This window comes from Coenobita brevimanus, chromosome 42 (genome assembly GCF_032717465.1).
Source record: "Coenobita brevimanus isolate Jiangsu-jjx chromosome 42, ASM3271746v2, whole genome shotgun sequence".
Taxonomy (NCBI): domain Eukaryota; kingdom Metazoa; phylum Arthropoda; class Malacostraca; order Decapoda; family Coenobitidae; genus Coenobita; species Coenobita brevimanus.
In genome coordinates, this window is record NC_136995.1 from 10,548,592 (window position 1) to 10,562,848 (window position 14,257).

At 37.3% G+C, this 14,257-nt stretch overlaps 1 non-coding gene across 1 annotated transcript; it reads left to right on the top strand.

The window, feature by feature from the left end:
* Positions 1-13,136: 13,136 nt before the first annotated feature.
* On the top strand, positions 13,137-13,255 carry LOC145397696 (5S ribosomal RNA). Its single transcript, XR_013897010.1, has one exon. It is a non-coding gene; the product is annotated as a 5S ribosomal RNA (ribosomal RNA).
* The last annotated feature ends 1,002 nt before the right edge of the window (positions 13,256-14,257 follow it).

Sequence of the window (14,257 nt, forward strand, 5' to 3'; positions counted from 1 at the left end):
AACCTGGTGCAATGGTCTCTGTAGCTCTGAAGCTGTGTTACAAGTAGCTAGCATTCTCTTACAAATTCCTCCAACATCAGCTTTATAAGAGAGGAAATGGTTTCTCTTCGGCGATACACACACCAAACTGAGTGACAGGTTTACTAATGACAGAGTTCAAAAGTTGGTGGGAGTTCGTTCAAACCTGAAGCTATTTGAGCCTGATGATGGAAGTGCAACAACCACAAAAGAGGATTTAGTGAGGGAACAGATGGTAGAAGATGCAGAATCATCATATGACACAGAGGTGCAGATACTGAAGAGAGCGAGGAAGAAATGGTTCTGGGTTAAATAATGACATAACTATAAAGTTTTGCAGGATAATTTAAAATATTCATCAACTGTAATAACAGCTCAGAATTTTGAACAGTGCTATAGATGCATGGTTAAAGGCTACTACAATTATTGCATATGTTCTGGGATCTCGAATTTGTCTACTTATTCAACATATTTTTTTCTTCTAATATGACAATGTTTCAAGTGAGTAATCAAGTTTAGTTTGAAAATTTTCTAATCCATTACCCTATGGGTTCATTCCGGTATGTTTACTGTTACCATACTTTACTATTACTGGACTCGACTACCAGTATTATCCTTGCTTTTTGTTAAGAGATTGACATAGTGTCGTTGAAAACAATTTGAATATTACAGTTTTCTGAAGAAAAAAATGTTATTTTACTGAAGGATGATGCAATTCTCATTCAATTTTATTTGAAATTGAGGCTTTATCTGTAACAGGTAGTGTTCACTCTTCACCTTGGCTGACAAGCCAAGAACCTGCTATATTTAACTGGGTAGTAAGTGAAGCATTAAAAATATATATTTTTGTTAATGAGCATCCTCAAGTATTTCTCAAATGACAAATAATTTATGCACACTTTGGTTTGTTAAAGCTCTTTTAAAGTCTTCACTCTATTGTGGGAGAAAGGAATTTTACTGTCTTCCTTTCCTATCCAGTAAAGACAAATCTCACTGTCAGTTCATATATAAATATCCTCGACATGAGTATTAAGAGTAGTGGTTAAATAGCTACCATTTTAGTTCCTACTTCTATGGAGGCCAGTTCCTTTTGAGATAGGATTCTTCCGTTACTTGGTGCATCTCTGGCTTTAGACATAACAATATTACTATCATCTCCTGTTGCACAATAAGCTACTGCTCCTTATGCCCTTTGAGAAGCATCACAAAATATATGCAAATGTGACGTCTCATTACTCTTTATCTTCCTGGGAATACATACACTTGATGTTTTTTCATACTCCATTCTAATCTGTTCCCATTGTTCAACATACATCTCACCTAATTCAGTGTCCCAGTCTAACTTTTCTCGCCAAGCCTCTTGCACTATACATACAGTATGCCCATAATAAGTATAGGACTGACCAGTCCTAATGGGTCAAATATCATGGAGACCTGACTCTTGGTGAGGGTGACATCAGAGAAAATTGATTTTAAACTTATATCATCAGCCCTTGTATCCCAGTTTAGACCCAACACATTTTGAGTTTTGGGAATGTCAGTATTTGGATAGACCGCTTGTATTCTATTCCTTAAAAGCGGTGAATTTGTATTCCAGTTCTGTAACAACAAATTTGCCTTCCCATATTCGGAATTGGCTACTCCATAAGTCTTCAATGCTTCCGTCTCTGAATCAGCAACACCTTGCAAATGATCCATATCGAAAGCCTGCCCTGTTTCTGGGCAATTGGCTTTTTTCAAAATGATGCTTCAAAGTGTTGCAAAGGAGGAAAGGACTAGCACAAGAGCCAAGGAGCACCGATCGGAAACAGTAAGTTCTCAATGGGCTATCTTCATTTTGAGGGTCTTGAGGCCATAGGAATTTTGTAAATTTTCTATTCTCCTCTCTCAGTCCTATTCTGAGAAAAGCCTTACTAATGTCTGTTGTATAAGCATAAGGTTTCTCTCTAAATCTTAATAAAACATTCCCGAACTTCTCTGTTAGTGTTGGTCCACAGCATAGGCAGTCGTTCAAGCTAGCTGATGCTTTGGACACTTTACTACTACAACTGAACTCTATCCTTGTGGGATTTGTTACTGAATTCTTGTTTACAACATTTTGTGGTAAAGTATATTCTTCTCTATGGTTAACAGGGAATTCGACCCCCTCTATAAATTTATTCTTTAAATGATCTTTTATAATATCATCATATTATGGTTAGATGTTCCGGTTTGTCTCTCAGCTTTCTTAGAAGAGAAGTTAACTGAGCCTTGGCTGCCTGGTAATTTGATGGTAACTCCGAATTGTTTAGCTTCCATGGTAATCCGACCCAATACTGTCCATCTTTTAATTCCACAGACCGGTTATACAAATCCAAAGTTATTTTATCTTCAGGGATTGGTCTTCAGAGTGTATTCCTACACTATCTAGGTCCCAGAGTTTGTGTACAGGTTCAATTTTTTTCAGCCAGCAAGTCATTTATCTGAGTAGAATCTAAATCTGCACCTATTGCAGCTAAAATCAATGACTGTGTGGGGGTAACAAATACTGAGTCTACCAATTTGGCCTCTCCTCTGGCTTGCTTTGGAAAAGCAACTGACCCATAATAAGGTTACCTTCTGGACTCTTGAACAACTGTACTTTATTCTTCTTGAAAGTCCTATGTAGGAATCTCCCACGATAATCTGAACCAATTATCACTTTTATGGGACCCACAGTATCTGATATCAGATTCTCTTTTGCCAACCTTACCCCTGAGCTCTGTAGATTATCAGAGGTTTCCTTCAGTCCTTTTATATAACTATTTGTTTCCATCTTATCCAGTACAACTGCTGTTTTACGGCATTTATATCTGCCAAGTTGTATTAAGGACTAACTAAATCAAAGGACTCTGCTTCCTTAGTTAAGAACCCTGTAATGGCTAGATTTACTTTGCCGATAATAGGTAATTTTGATTTCTCCACAATGTCTCCGGAAATTAATGTTTTCTGTGCACCCGTATCAAAAAGAGTACATGCTAATATGTTTCTATTTTCTGTCATTACTTTCACATCTGCAATTGCACCACAGCCCGTGTTATGTTATAACTTGTAAAGTTGCCAGGTGTTGAATGATTCGATCATCCGCCTCTTTCAAATGTGAATGTAGTTCAGGCATTTCTACTGGTGTACCGTTGAAATTGCTTAGACATGGTTTGGCACCTTTCATTTCACCAAGGACAATTTGACATCCTTCTGTGTTTGGTGCACTCCTCAGACAGTGATGTCATTATCCTTCTGGTGTACTACTGAGACATCCTCCGTGCAAAAGGGTCTGCAAGAAATTTGAGCAAATGCAGGTGTAGGTGACACAACTAGATTCATACCAATACATGAAGTATCTGCTCCACTCGGACATATTAGCAAACGTCTCCCTGCAGTGCACACATTGACAAAGTGTGATTACACCAGCAAAGTAGGCACCAAGTATGCAGCATTGACAGCATTCCATGAAAGGTACTTAATGGAATTTGGTCATTGCATGGTCGAACCAAAATTTTCAGAAACAGTGTCAAAGGCTGAGGAGTACCATGTTCAGGTACTAAAGAAGGAGTCCAAATGTCAAACAATGGATGAGCTCAGAGCACATATGTATTTTCACAGCAAAGGATCACTGGAATTACCACCAACTACAAAAGTTGTAAAAAGTCGTATTTTGAGAGCTTTTCTTGCCACTAACAGAATGGTAACACTTCTGCAGCAACTCACAGAGCATTTGGAACCAACATTGTTTGGATGTGTGCTTGATGATGACTTGCTGTTGCCTGCAACTTGTGCTAACCCTTTACCAGAGCAATACACAGTCCGTTGCTCATGCAAGAAATATGCCACTGCCAGGTGTTCCTGCAGAAGGAATGGTGCATCTTGTTGCGCATTTTGTGAGTGCAAATTCCATGAAGGCATTCTGCCATGTGGAACTTACTTCTAATAGATGTCATAACATAACTAAATCGAAGACATGAAACATTCTGTATCTGCAAAGTTAATATCTATTTGTTTAAGAATCTATAATGTAGATGATGATTCAGAGCTTATTTATAATTAACGTTTGATTTCGCACATGTTTTGAGCAGAAACATATATATTTTTTAAATATATTGAAAGTCATTCATTTAGGACTTGAAATATTGAGCCATTTTAAGAGTATAAATTAGTTGTTTAAGAACTGTGAGATATCTACAGTAAAGAGTAAGATTTTCAATACATCGTGTATTTTATGAGGCGAACATTGTTTTTCCATTTTTTTTATCCATTTCTGTAAGTCTAGGCACATTTTAACCTATATAGCTGAATTCCTTGATCTCGAAAACATAGATTTAGACACAATAATTTCATGTGAATTAAAAGCAGAGATAGAGGCATATTGTCTTTGATTATACCTTCATTTTCGACGAAAGAAAGTCGCATGTACATGTCGAATTCAAAGGCCATTTCCTGGAAATCGACCACTCACCCAGATGTCTGCCCAAGATTTTCTGAACCTTAGATGGTATACTTGATGAATCTGAAGAGTAATTTTCTGCCTCTCTCATGCATGTAAACCACCCCCCAGCGACAGAACTATTATGCAGAGCTGGGCACCTCAGCAATCACTTCCGCAATCCGCAATTTCTGCAACAGCGGACCGCATCATTTCAGTTGCGGAATTGCGATTGCAGCAAACTCGTCCGCAATTTGCGCTATTGCATTACAGAAGTACTTCTGCAATCGCAATACTGTCCGCAACCTCCCACTTGGTGTTCGGTGTTGGTTAGTACGGGCTACAGCATGACTCATGAATATCAAACTTGAACAGGATTCCCGGCCAGCAGCGGCGGTAGGTGAGGCGTCGTTCCATCAGTTAGCAGTAGGGATAGTCGACACCAGGAGAAATGATTTGATACGATACCATACGATATCCTGTATGCCAGCATGGCAGTAAATTTTGTGGCACGCATAGCTTATCATGCACAGTTGTTCCATAATTTCACATATGACGATCTTAAAGGCTAATATAATGGTGATTACTGAAAATACTTTTTTTTCTTGTAGTCTTACTGAGTTATTATCCGGAAGAGTAAGCACATTTCTATGAATTATCTATTTAAGTTCAATGGACTGCATTCTGCTGCTGGCCAGATTGATTTTCCTGAGTGGCACAAAGGCTATTTCTTTCCTTGTAATATGATTATATTATTATAATATTAGCATTGTGAGTTTTTCATGGTATGCCCTAACGCTGATACAAAATCAAAAGTGGTAGATATATACCTGAATATACGTCAGTACCTAACAAAATGAAATGACTGAAAATTGTGAAACTGGATTGTGGTTGCGGTGTTGAGTTAGGAGAAATGCACATTCCAAGTACAGTACACTGCGGAATTTCAGTAGCAGAAGGTAAGGCCGAGAGGTTGTGGAATTGCAAGTGCGAAGTTGAATTTTAGATTACGGTGCTCAGCTCTGGTGCTATGTCAGAGTCACAGCATGGCTGGGTCTGGGACTTGCCTGATTAAATGTTGTTTGTACACACACTGACGAAATGCCTTTATCTCTTTAAATATGTATATTCGGACTCAGGGGCGTTTCATTTCTTATTGGTCATCTATCTCCTAAATAATGCATTTATAGAAGAAAACGCTATAGAATAAAAAATGCATATTTTCCACTATAGGACTGATTCTCATAGTTTGCAGGGTGAATATATATATATATATATATATATATATATATATATATATATATATATATATATATATATATATATATATATATATATATATATATATATATATATATATATATATATATATATATATCGTGTGTGTGTGTGTGTGTGTGTGTGTGTGTGTGTGTGTGTGTGTGTGAAGAGAGGAAGGAGTCAGTAGGATGGAAGTTGAAGAAGCAATGAAAGAAGTCAAAATGGGGAAAGCCCCAGGAAATGATGGAGTGTGTGGTGAAATGCTGAAGCATGGGGGAGAGATACTAGTAGAATGGATGAGGAAGATGTGCAGATTGGCATGGGAGGAAGGTAGAGTCCCGGAGGATTGGAAGTCAGGTATAATTATTCCCTTGTACAAAGGAAAAGGGGAAAAAGAAGTGTGTGGTAATCATAGGGGCATTTGTCTTCTTAGTGTAATAGGAAAAGTATATGGTAGGATACTTATTGACAAAGGGAAATAACAGAGGAATTAGTTGGAGAAGAAAAGGGAGGTTTTAGGAAGGGAAGAGGTTGTGTAGATCAGACATTCATTCTTAGATGTTTAGTGGAAAAGGTTCAAGAGAAGGGAAAGAATTTGTATGCGGCCTTCATGGATTTGGAGAAAATATATGACAGTGTGGATAGACAAAGATTGTGGGAAGCATTATGATTATATGGAGTAGATGGGAAGTTACTGAATGCCGTGAAGAGTATGTATGAGGGTACTAAGGCTGCATTGCATGTGGATAGTGAACTGAGTGAATTTTTCATTTTGAAGGTCGGATTGAAACAGAGATGTGTCATGTTTCCATGATTGTTCAATCTCTATATGGATGGGATTATAAAAGAGATACAAGGAAGGGCAGCGGATGTTGGAGCGGCCCTAATGAGAGAGGGCAGTTCTTGGAAACTCCCTGTACTGTTGTTTGCAGATGATACTGTGCTGTTCAGTGAAGACGAAGGGGAGCTGCAAGGTTTGGTGGATGAGTTTGGGACAGTATGTAAGAAACGGAATCTAAAGGTGACTGTAGGGAATAGTAAAGCTATGGTCGTCGAGAGAAATGAAGTCAGTGAATGTACAGTGAGGTTGGATGAGGAATAATTGGAAAATGTGAGTGTGTTTAAGTACTTGGGTATTGTGATGAGTAAGGATGGAAGTTTGGAGGGTGAAGTGCTTGAAAGGGTACATCAAGGAAGAAAGGTTGCTGGTTCCTTGAAAGCAGTGATAAGAAACTGAGAAGTGAGCACGGAAGTGAAAAAGTTACTGCATGACAGTATTGAGATACCAACTCTAACGTACTGAAGTGAAGCTTGGACCTTGTTGAAGGGACAGAAGTCTTGAGTGAGAGCAGTGTAAATGAGTTCTTTGAGTGGAGCATGTGGAGTCACATGGAGAGAGAGACTGACAAATGAGGAAGTGAAGGAGCGTTGTGGTGTGGATGTAGATGTAATAGGAAGTGTTAGGAGAAACACACTGAAGTGGTTTGGCCATTTGGAGAAGAAGAAGAGTGAAAGACTGACGAAGAGAGTGCTTGTGAGTGAAGCAGAGGGGGGGAGAGGGAGGGGGAGGCCAAGGATGAGATGAAGGGATGGATTGGGCAGGTATATGAGGCGCTTTGTTTGTGGCCACCCCTTACGGGATTAAGGCGTCTGGCAATAGATAGATAGACAGATAGTTAGATAGATAGATAGATCGTGTGTGTGTGTTCTTACCTAATTGTTCTTACCTAATTGTATCTTTACAGGAATGAGTCAAGCTCGTACTGTCCCGTGTCTTAATCCATATTTATCGTACATATCTTTAAATTTGTGAATTGTTTTGGCACACACTATTTCATTCGGTAGTGCATTCCATTGATCAATTACTCTGTTTGGGAAACTGAATTTCCTTACGTCTTTATCACCTCTCTTCTTATGTAGTTTTTTGCAGTGTCCTCTTGCTGATGCTTCTCCATATGTTAAGTAATCATTTATGTCTATTTTCTCCTTCCCTGATATGCACTTATATAGCATTATCATGTCACCTCTTTTCCTTCTCTCCTGTAGTGTTGGTAGATTCAGTTTATTTAGTCTTTCTTCGTAGCTTAGGTTCCTTAAGCTTGGTATCCATCTTGTAGCGGCCCTTTGATGTGTGTGTGTGTTCTTACCTAATTGTATCTTTACAGGAATGAGTCAAGCTCGTATTGTCCCGTGTCTTAGACCATATTTATCGTACATATCCTTAAATTTGTGAATTGTTTTGGCACACACTATTTCATTCGGTAGTGCATTCCATTGATCAATTGCTCTGTTTGGGAAACTGAATTTCCTTACGTCTTTATCACCTCTCTTCTTATGCAGTTTTTTGCAGTGTCCTCTTGCTGATGCTTCTCCATATGTTAAGTAATCTTTATGTCTATTTTCTCCTTTCCTGATATGCACTTATATAGCATTATCATGTCACCTCTTTTCCTTCTCTCCTGTAGTGTTGGTAGATTCAGTTTACTTAGTCTTTCTTCATAGCTTAGGTCCCTTAAGCTTGGTATCCATCTTGTAGCGGCCCTTTGAACTTTTTCAATCTTGTCTATATGCTTTTTGAGATGAGGACTCCAGACTACTGATGCATATTCCAGGGTTGGTCTAATGAATGATGTTATTATCCTTTTTAGCATGTCTTCATTTATGTATGTGAATGCTATTCTCATATTTGCAAGCAGTGTATACATGTTCCGTACCTTCTCGCTGATGTGGTCAGCCGGAGATAGTCTGTTATTGGTAATCACACCTAGGTCTTTCTCTCTTTCTGATGTGTATAGGGTTTTATTTCCTAACTTATAATCCCAATCAGGTCTTTTTCCACTTTTACCAAACTTGATTACATGACACTTGTCCACATTGAATTCCATTTGCCATGTACTACTCCATTCATGAAGTTTATTTAATTCTTCTTGTAGCTCCCTACAAGAGTCTGTGCTAGTAATTCTCCTTTGTATTTTTGCATCATCTGCAAACATATTCAGATAGCTCTCATTTCCAGTGTTACTGTTTATATCATTTATGTACACTAAAAACATTATTGGTGCCAGCACCGAACCCTGTGGTACTCCACTAGTCACTTCTTTCCATGATGAGTAGTTTCCTCTTAGTACTGTCCTCATTTCTCTTTTTATGAGAAAGTCTTGCATCCAACAAAACAGTTTGCCTCGAATTCCTCCTTGATGGTACAGCTTCCATAAAAGTCTTTGGTGTGGTACTGTGTCAAAAGCTTTCTTGAAATCTAAATAGATACTGTCCACCCATCCTTCCCTTTCCTGTATTGTGTTTGTTACTCTGTCATAGTAGCTCAACAGATTAGTAACACATGATTTTCCTTTTCTGAAACCAAACTGTCTTTCTGTTATCATACTGTGTTTTTCTAGATGATTTACCCAAGCTTTTCTTATAAGTTTTTCTAATACCTTGCTTACAACACTAGTCAGTGATACTGGTCGGTAGTTGAGAGGATTTTGTCTATTTCCTTTCTTGAATAAGGGGACTATATTTGCTTTTTTCCAAATATCAGGTAGTTTCCCTTGACTCAAAGATTTCTTGAAAATTAAAAATAATGGTTTACATAACTCATTTGCACATTCTCGTAACACCCAACATGAAATTTCATCAGGACCACTTGCTTTTCCTCTGTCTAATCTACTTAACTCCTCTTGTATTACTTTTTCTGCTATTTGTATATCTGGTAGTATGTGTGGACATGCGTGTTCCACATAGTCTCTCTCAAAATTTTTCCTTCTGTAAAAACTAATTAGAAATTCTTATTCAGTGCTTCACAAATATCTTTCTCTTGTGTATAAGTGATTCCCTCGTCCGTGATGGATTGTATTATATCTTTTACTTTGGTTTTGCTTCTGATATAGCTGTAAAACAGCTTTGGTTGATCACTACTTTTATTTATTATATCCTCCTCAAACTGTTTTTGGGCTTCCCTCCTTATTCTTGTATAGTCGTTTCTTGCCTGTTTGTAATTATTATATGCCCTTTCACTATTGTGTCTTCTGTATCTATTCCACAACAAATCTCTTCTTTCTTTAGATTTTTTACATTCTGTATTGAACCATTTCTGTATTTTCTTATCTGCTTCTTTGTGCTGTGGGATGTAATTCTGGACTCCTATTTCATAAAATTCACAAAATTTTTTATATACAGCATTTAAATCTTGTCCTCTAAGCTCATTTTCCCAATCAACTTCTAAGAAATACTTCTTTAGGTCTTGATAATTTCCCTTTTTATAGTTTAGTCTCTTTTTGTAACTGTCAGTGCTGTTTACTATGTCATATGCTATCCTGAAGTTATAATTTAGTACTGCATGATCGCTTTTGCCGAGTGGAGGGTGATATGTTAAACTGTCAATGTCATTTTCTTGCCTAGTAAATATTAGATCTAGCACTGAAGGTACATCAAGTCCTCTTTTTCTAGTGGTTTCCCTCACATGTTGCGTTAAAAAAAACTCTTGTACGAGATCCAGGAGCTTTTGGTCCCAGCAGCTTTCTTGGCTATTTATATCTAGAGTATTCCAATTTATATTTGTATTGAAATCCCCAGTTAGTATAATTCTTTCCGATTTCTCTTCCATTTTATGTAGCAAGGATCTTATACTCTGAATTGTACTCTCTGCTAGGTCCTCATATTCGTCTCTTTCCCATGTGTTTGATTTGGGTGGCATATACAAATTGGCTACAATTACTTTACCTTCAGATGTGTCGATCTCTACTGCAATCAGTTCTACTTGTGATGGTATATCTAGGTTTATTTCCTTGACTTTTAGATTTTTCTTAGTTAATATTATAATTCCTCCTCCTTTTTTTAAATTTCTGTCTCTTCTCCATATATTGTATTCCTCTAAGTTTAGTATGTCATTGGATATCCTTGGTGTTAATTTTGTCTCAGTTAGGCATATTATTTGTGGTTCATTTTCTCTGACATAATCATTCATCTCTAGTAATTTAGATACCATTTCATCCACATTTGAGTACATCAACTTTATCATTTTGTTTATATACTTGTCATGACATGGTTCTACTACCTTCCTCCTTTTTCTTCCATCCTGTTTGTGTACCACTTTCGTACCTGCAATCCTATTACTTTGTAAAAAAATTCTCCTCTTCTGATCTTCCCTCATTTTTTGTTTTTGCTTCCTCCCTTTTCTCTTTCAGTAATTCCAGTTCCTCTTGTGTTAGACATCTTTTTATCCATACATTTTTGAACTCCTCTTTTTCCATAAGATTCTTTGCATTTTTTAGTATCTCTTCCACAGTGTTTACACTCTGGAAAGTCACCTTTAGAGGTCTTGTCTTGCTTTTCTCGTATTTCCCTAACCTTTTGTTTTCCTCTATGTCTTTACTACAGATTTCCTCTGATACTTCTTTCAGTAAGTTCATTACATTTGCCATCTCCTTTTTGTCTCTAGTGATTTTGTTTTTAATTTCTTCCTCTTCCATACCAGTGATTACTATTGATTTATTTATTTCTACTGAATCTCTGACTAACTTTGGATTGTTTTGGATTATTCTTTTCACTTCCTTTTTAATGTTTTTTTCCTCCACCCTTGTTTCCAAGTCTTTCTTTACTTTCACCATTTCAGCATACGTGATTTCTACATCATTTTTGTAGCTTTGCACAGCTTCATTCACCTGTGTTATCTTCTCCTCAATATCACTGCTCTGGTCCATAAGACTGCTTGCTTGTCTAATTGTCTCTGTGTCATTTTTGAACTCTTCCATAACACTCTCGTGATTAAATACTGTACTTCCCATTTCACTCACTTTCTTCCTAAGGGTATTCAATTCCACTGTTAGTTCACTGATGGTTGTGTCTTTCTTATTGGCCTCCTTTCCCAGTTTATCTATCTCTTCCTTTTGCAAGTGCATTTGCTTCTTTATTTCATCAATTTCATTTTTGAAAGCCATTTCTAGTTTGTGTACACGTTCAACCAGTCTATTGTGAGTCTCCACTTCAACTAGTTCTTGGTAGAAATCGTCATTTTGCTTTTTACTTTTATCCCTTTTCTTTTCCAAATTTGTTTTACTGAAGTATGTATCCATTTTGTAATACTAAATGAACAGAGTATGTACTTACAGTGTGCACGCTTTCCCGGTCTTTCTGTAGTATATGGTGTGTGTGTGTGTGTGTTTCGCAAAGAGAAGAGACTATCTTCACAGACCTGCGGCGAAACTATCGCAGCCTTTTTTCTTTTTTTTTAAGTTTCTGTCTTTGAAACTCATCTAATACAAAACTATTTGATTAAAATGCTTCCTAATGGCCAAAATTTAAAAGTACTAAATAATCTGCTGATGGAACAGCTTACATGTCAAATCAACTCAAAATTTCAAGATGTAGTCCATGAGCCAGCCTTTGAAATTTTGGAGTTGATTACTTGATGGATGGCATAAATCCCATTATGATTTTCAATTAGTTCGATCCTCAAAATGTATGGAATTATGTGATGGATATCTGACATTCCTAGCTAAGTATCTTTTTTGTCGCCATCTTTGAAAATGATCGTCCGTTGTAGGCAGAATTTAAACATGCCTGTTACTGGGCCGTAACTAATTGCTGGTTGATCCTGCAGAAATTTTTCACAAGTGAAAAATTGTTTAAAATGACTGTTTACATATGGTACAGTGCTTATTTCATGGCTTTTAAAAGGAGGTGCTGAAATATAGGCAAAAATCTATGGTAAAAATATACATTTTTCGGCATTTATATAGGCTAATATAATTCAGGATAATTTTATATTTCAAAGAAGTACCTAAATTTTCATGGCTGTCACACAACTTGATATATGAACTGTGGAGATTAAGTATTAAATGCTCTGTAATGCCACATTAGGTGCCATTTTGCAACCATTGTTGAAAAATAATTCTCAGTTCGTGGCTAAATAAGAACATATCTGTTATTGGGACATAACTCATTAATGGTGGATCCTACAGAAATTTGTCACTAATTGAAAGTTTTTGAAATTAAATATTATATTAGGCCAAGTATATTTCATAGGTATTTTGAATGAAGACTTGGTAATTTTTTCACTAAATTACCAAAATTGCCCTTTTTATAACATTTCTCAATGTGTATTTCTTATGACAGTATGATTTTTAATATTTGTAAGAAGTAACTCGGATTGGATTACTCCTTCACAACTTGATATATGAACAGTGGAAAATAATATCATTTTCTAAAATGACATTTGATGAGCCATTTTGATATTACATTTACAAAGAACCCCATTTCAGACTAACTACCGTATATACATAAGGGAAAACTGGCTAGAACTCAAAATTTGTGACCATTACACATACACTAATATATAACATATCACAAGTTTTTTCAGATTGGTTATATACATACACTGATGTACACATGTGTCCTCATCACAAAATAACGAATTATGGCCAACGGCCATACCACGTTGAGTACACCGCTTCCCGTCCGATCAGCGAAGTTAAGCAACGTTGGGTCTGGTTAGTACTTGGATGGGTGACCGCCTGGGAACACCAGATGCTGTTGGCATAACGTTCTCCCTACGTGTCAAGTGAGGTTGGTGGAAGATTAGTGCCCCTCCCTGTAAAACAATTAACTCTAAGCCCTTGGCCACCCCGTTCGGGATACATTGCGTCTGACAATGAATGAATGATGAATGTTCACTGTACTGTATTACACTCATAGTTAACTATAGGTATATATATGAAGCTGATTCTGGCAACATAATGATAATTATATTTCATTATAACTGTCACTGGAATCATCAGAGTCCTGATGTATCTCCTCGCCATCATCAGCCACGTTAGAGCAGGTTGTCAACTTGCAAGCAGGGGTACATTTCAAACCATTCTGAATGCAGGTACAAGTACAGGGTCTACATACACATGGACATTTGCATGATAGTAGCTCAAGTACGATCCCTGGTGCATTTGAAATTATCATCCATGGTATTACAAGAGATCCTTCTTAATTTTTTGTCCAGCCATGTCCTGTACCTGGGTCAGGAATTTTGGGGGATGGTTCAAGGCTTCTCCTCCAGATGGAAGTCAAAAAGATTGCTCGAAGTGTGTGCTGGAGGAGAGTATTTTTCACACAGTTGAAGCTGTCCAGATTCAATATGCCCTTCACTGCCACAAAACATTTGGTAAAGCAGGTCATTAACGAAGATTTTTTGGTGTTTCTGCGGTATAGTTCGCAGGTAAATTCTTCTATGATGTTGAATACTTCTGTGGGAAGTGTCCACATACTAACAAGAGACGAAAATTCTTTCTGGAACTTTTCATCTCACTGAAGTAGTTCCAGGGCTTTCAGCTTACCCTGACCCGCCAGTGCTTCTACAGAGTCACATTCTGTCCATGAAGTCCTAGCAATGCAGTACAAACATCTTCCCCAAGTGCTGCAGCTAACTTTGCAATATCCACGAGTCTCTTAGGAGTTTTAGTGCTTCGTCTGATAAAGAGTCTGCTGTTGATCTTTTAACTTAGGGCTAAACACAGGATGAACACATCTGTGTCATCTGAAAAGAAGATT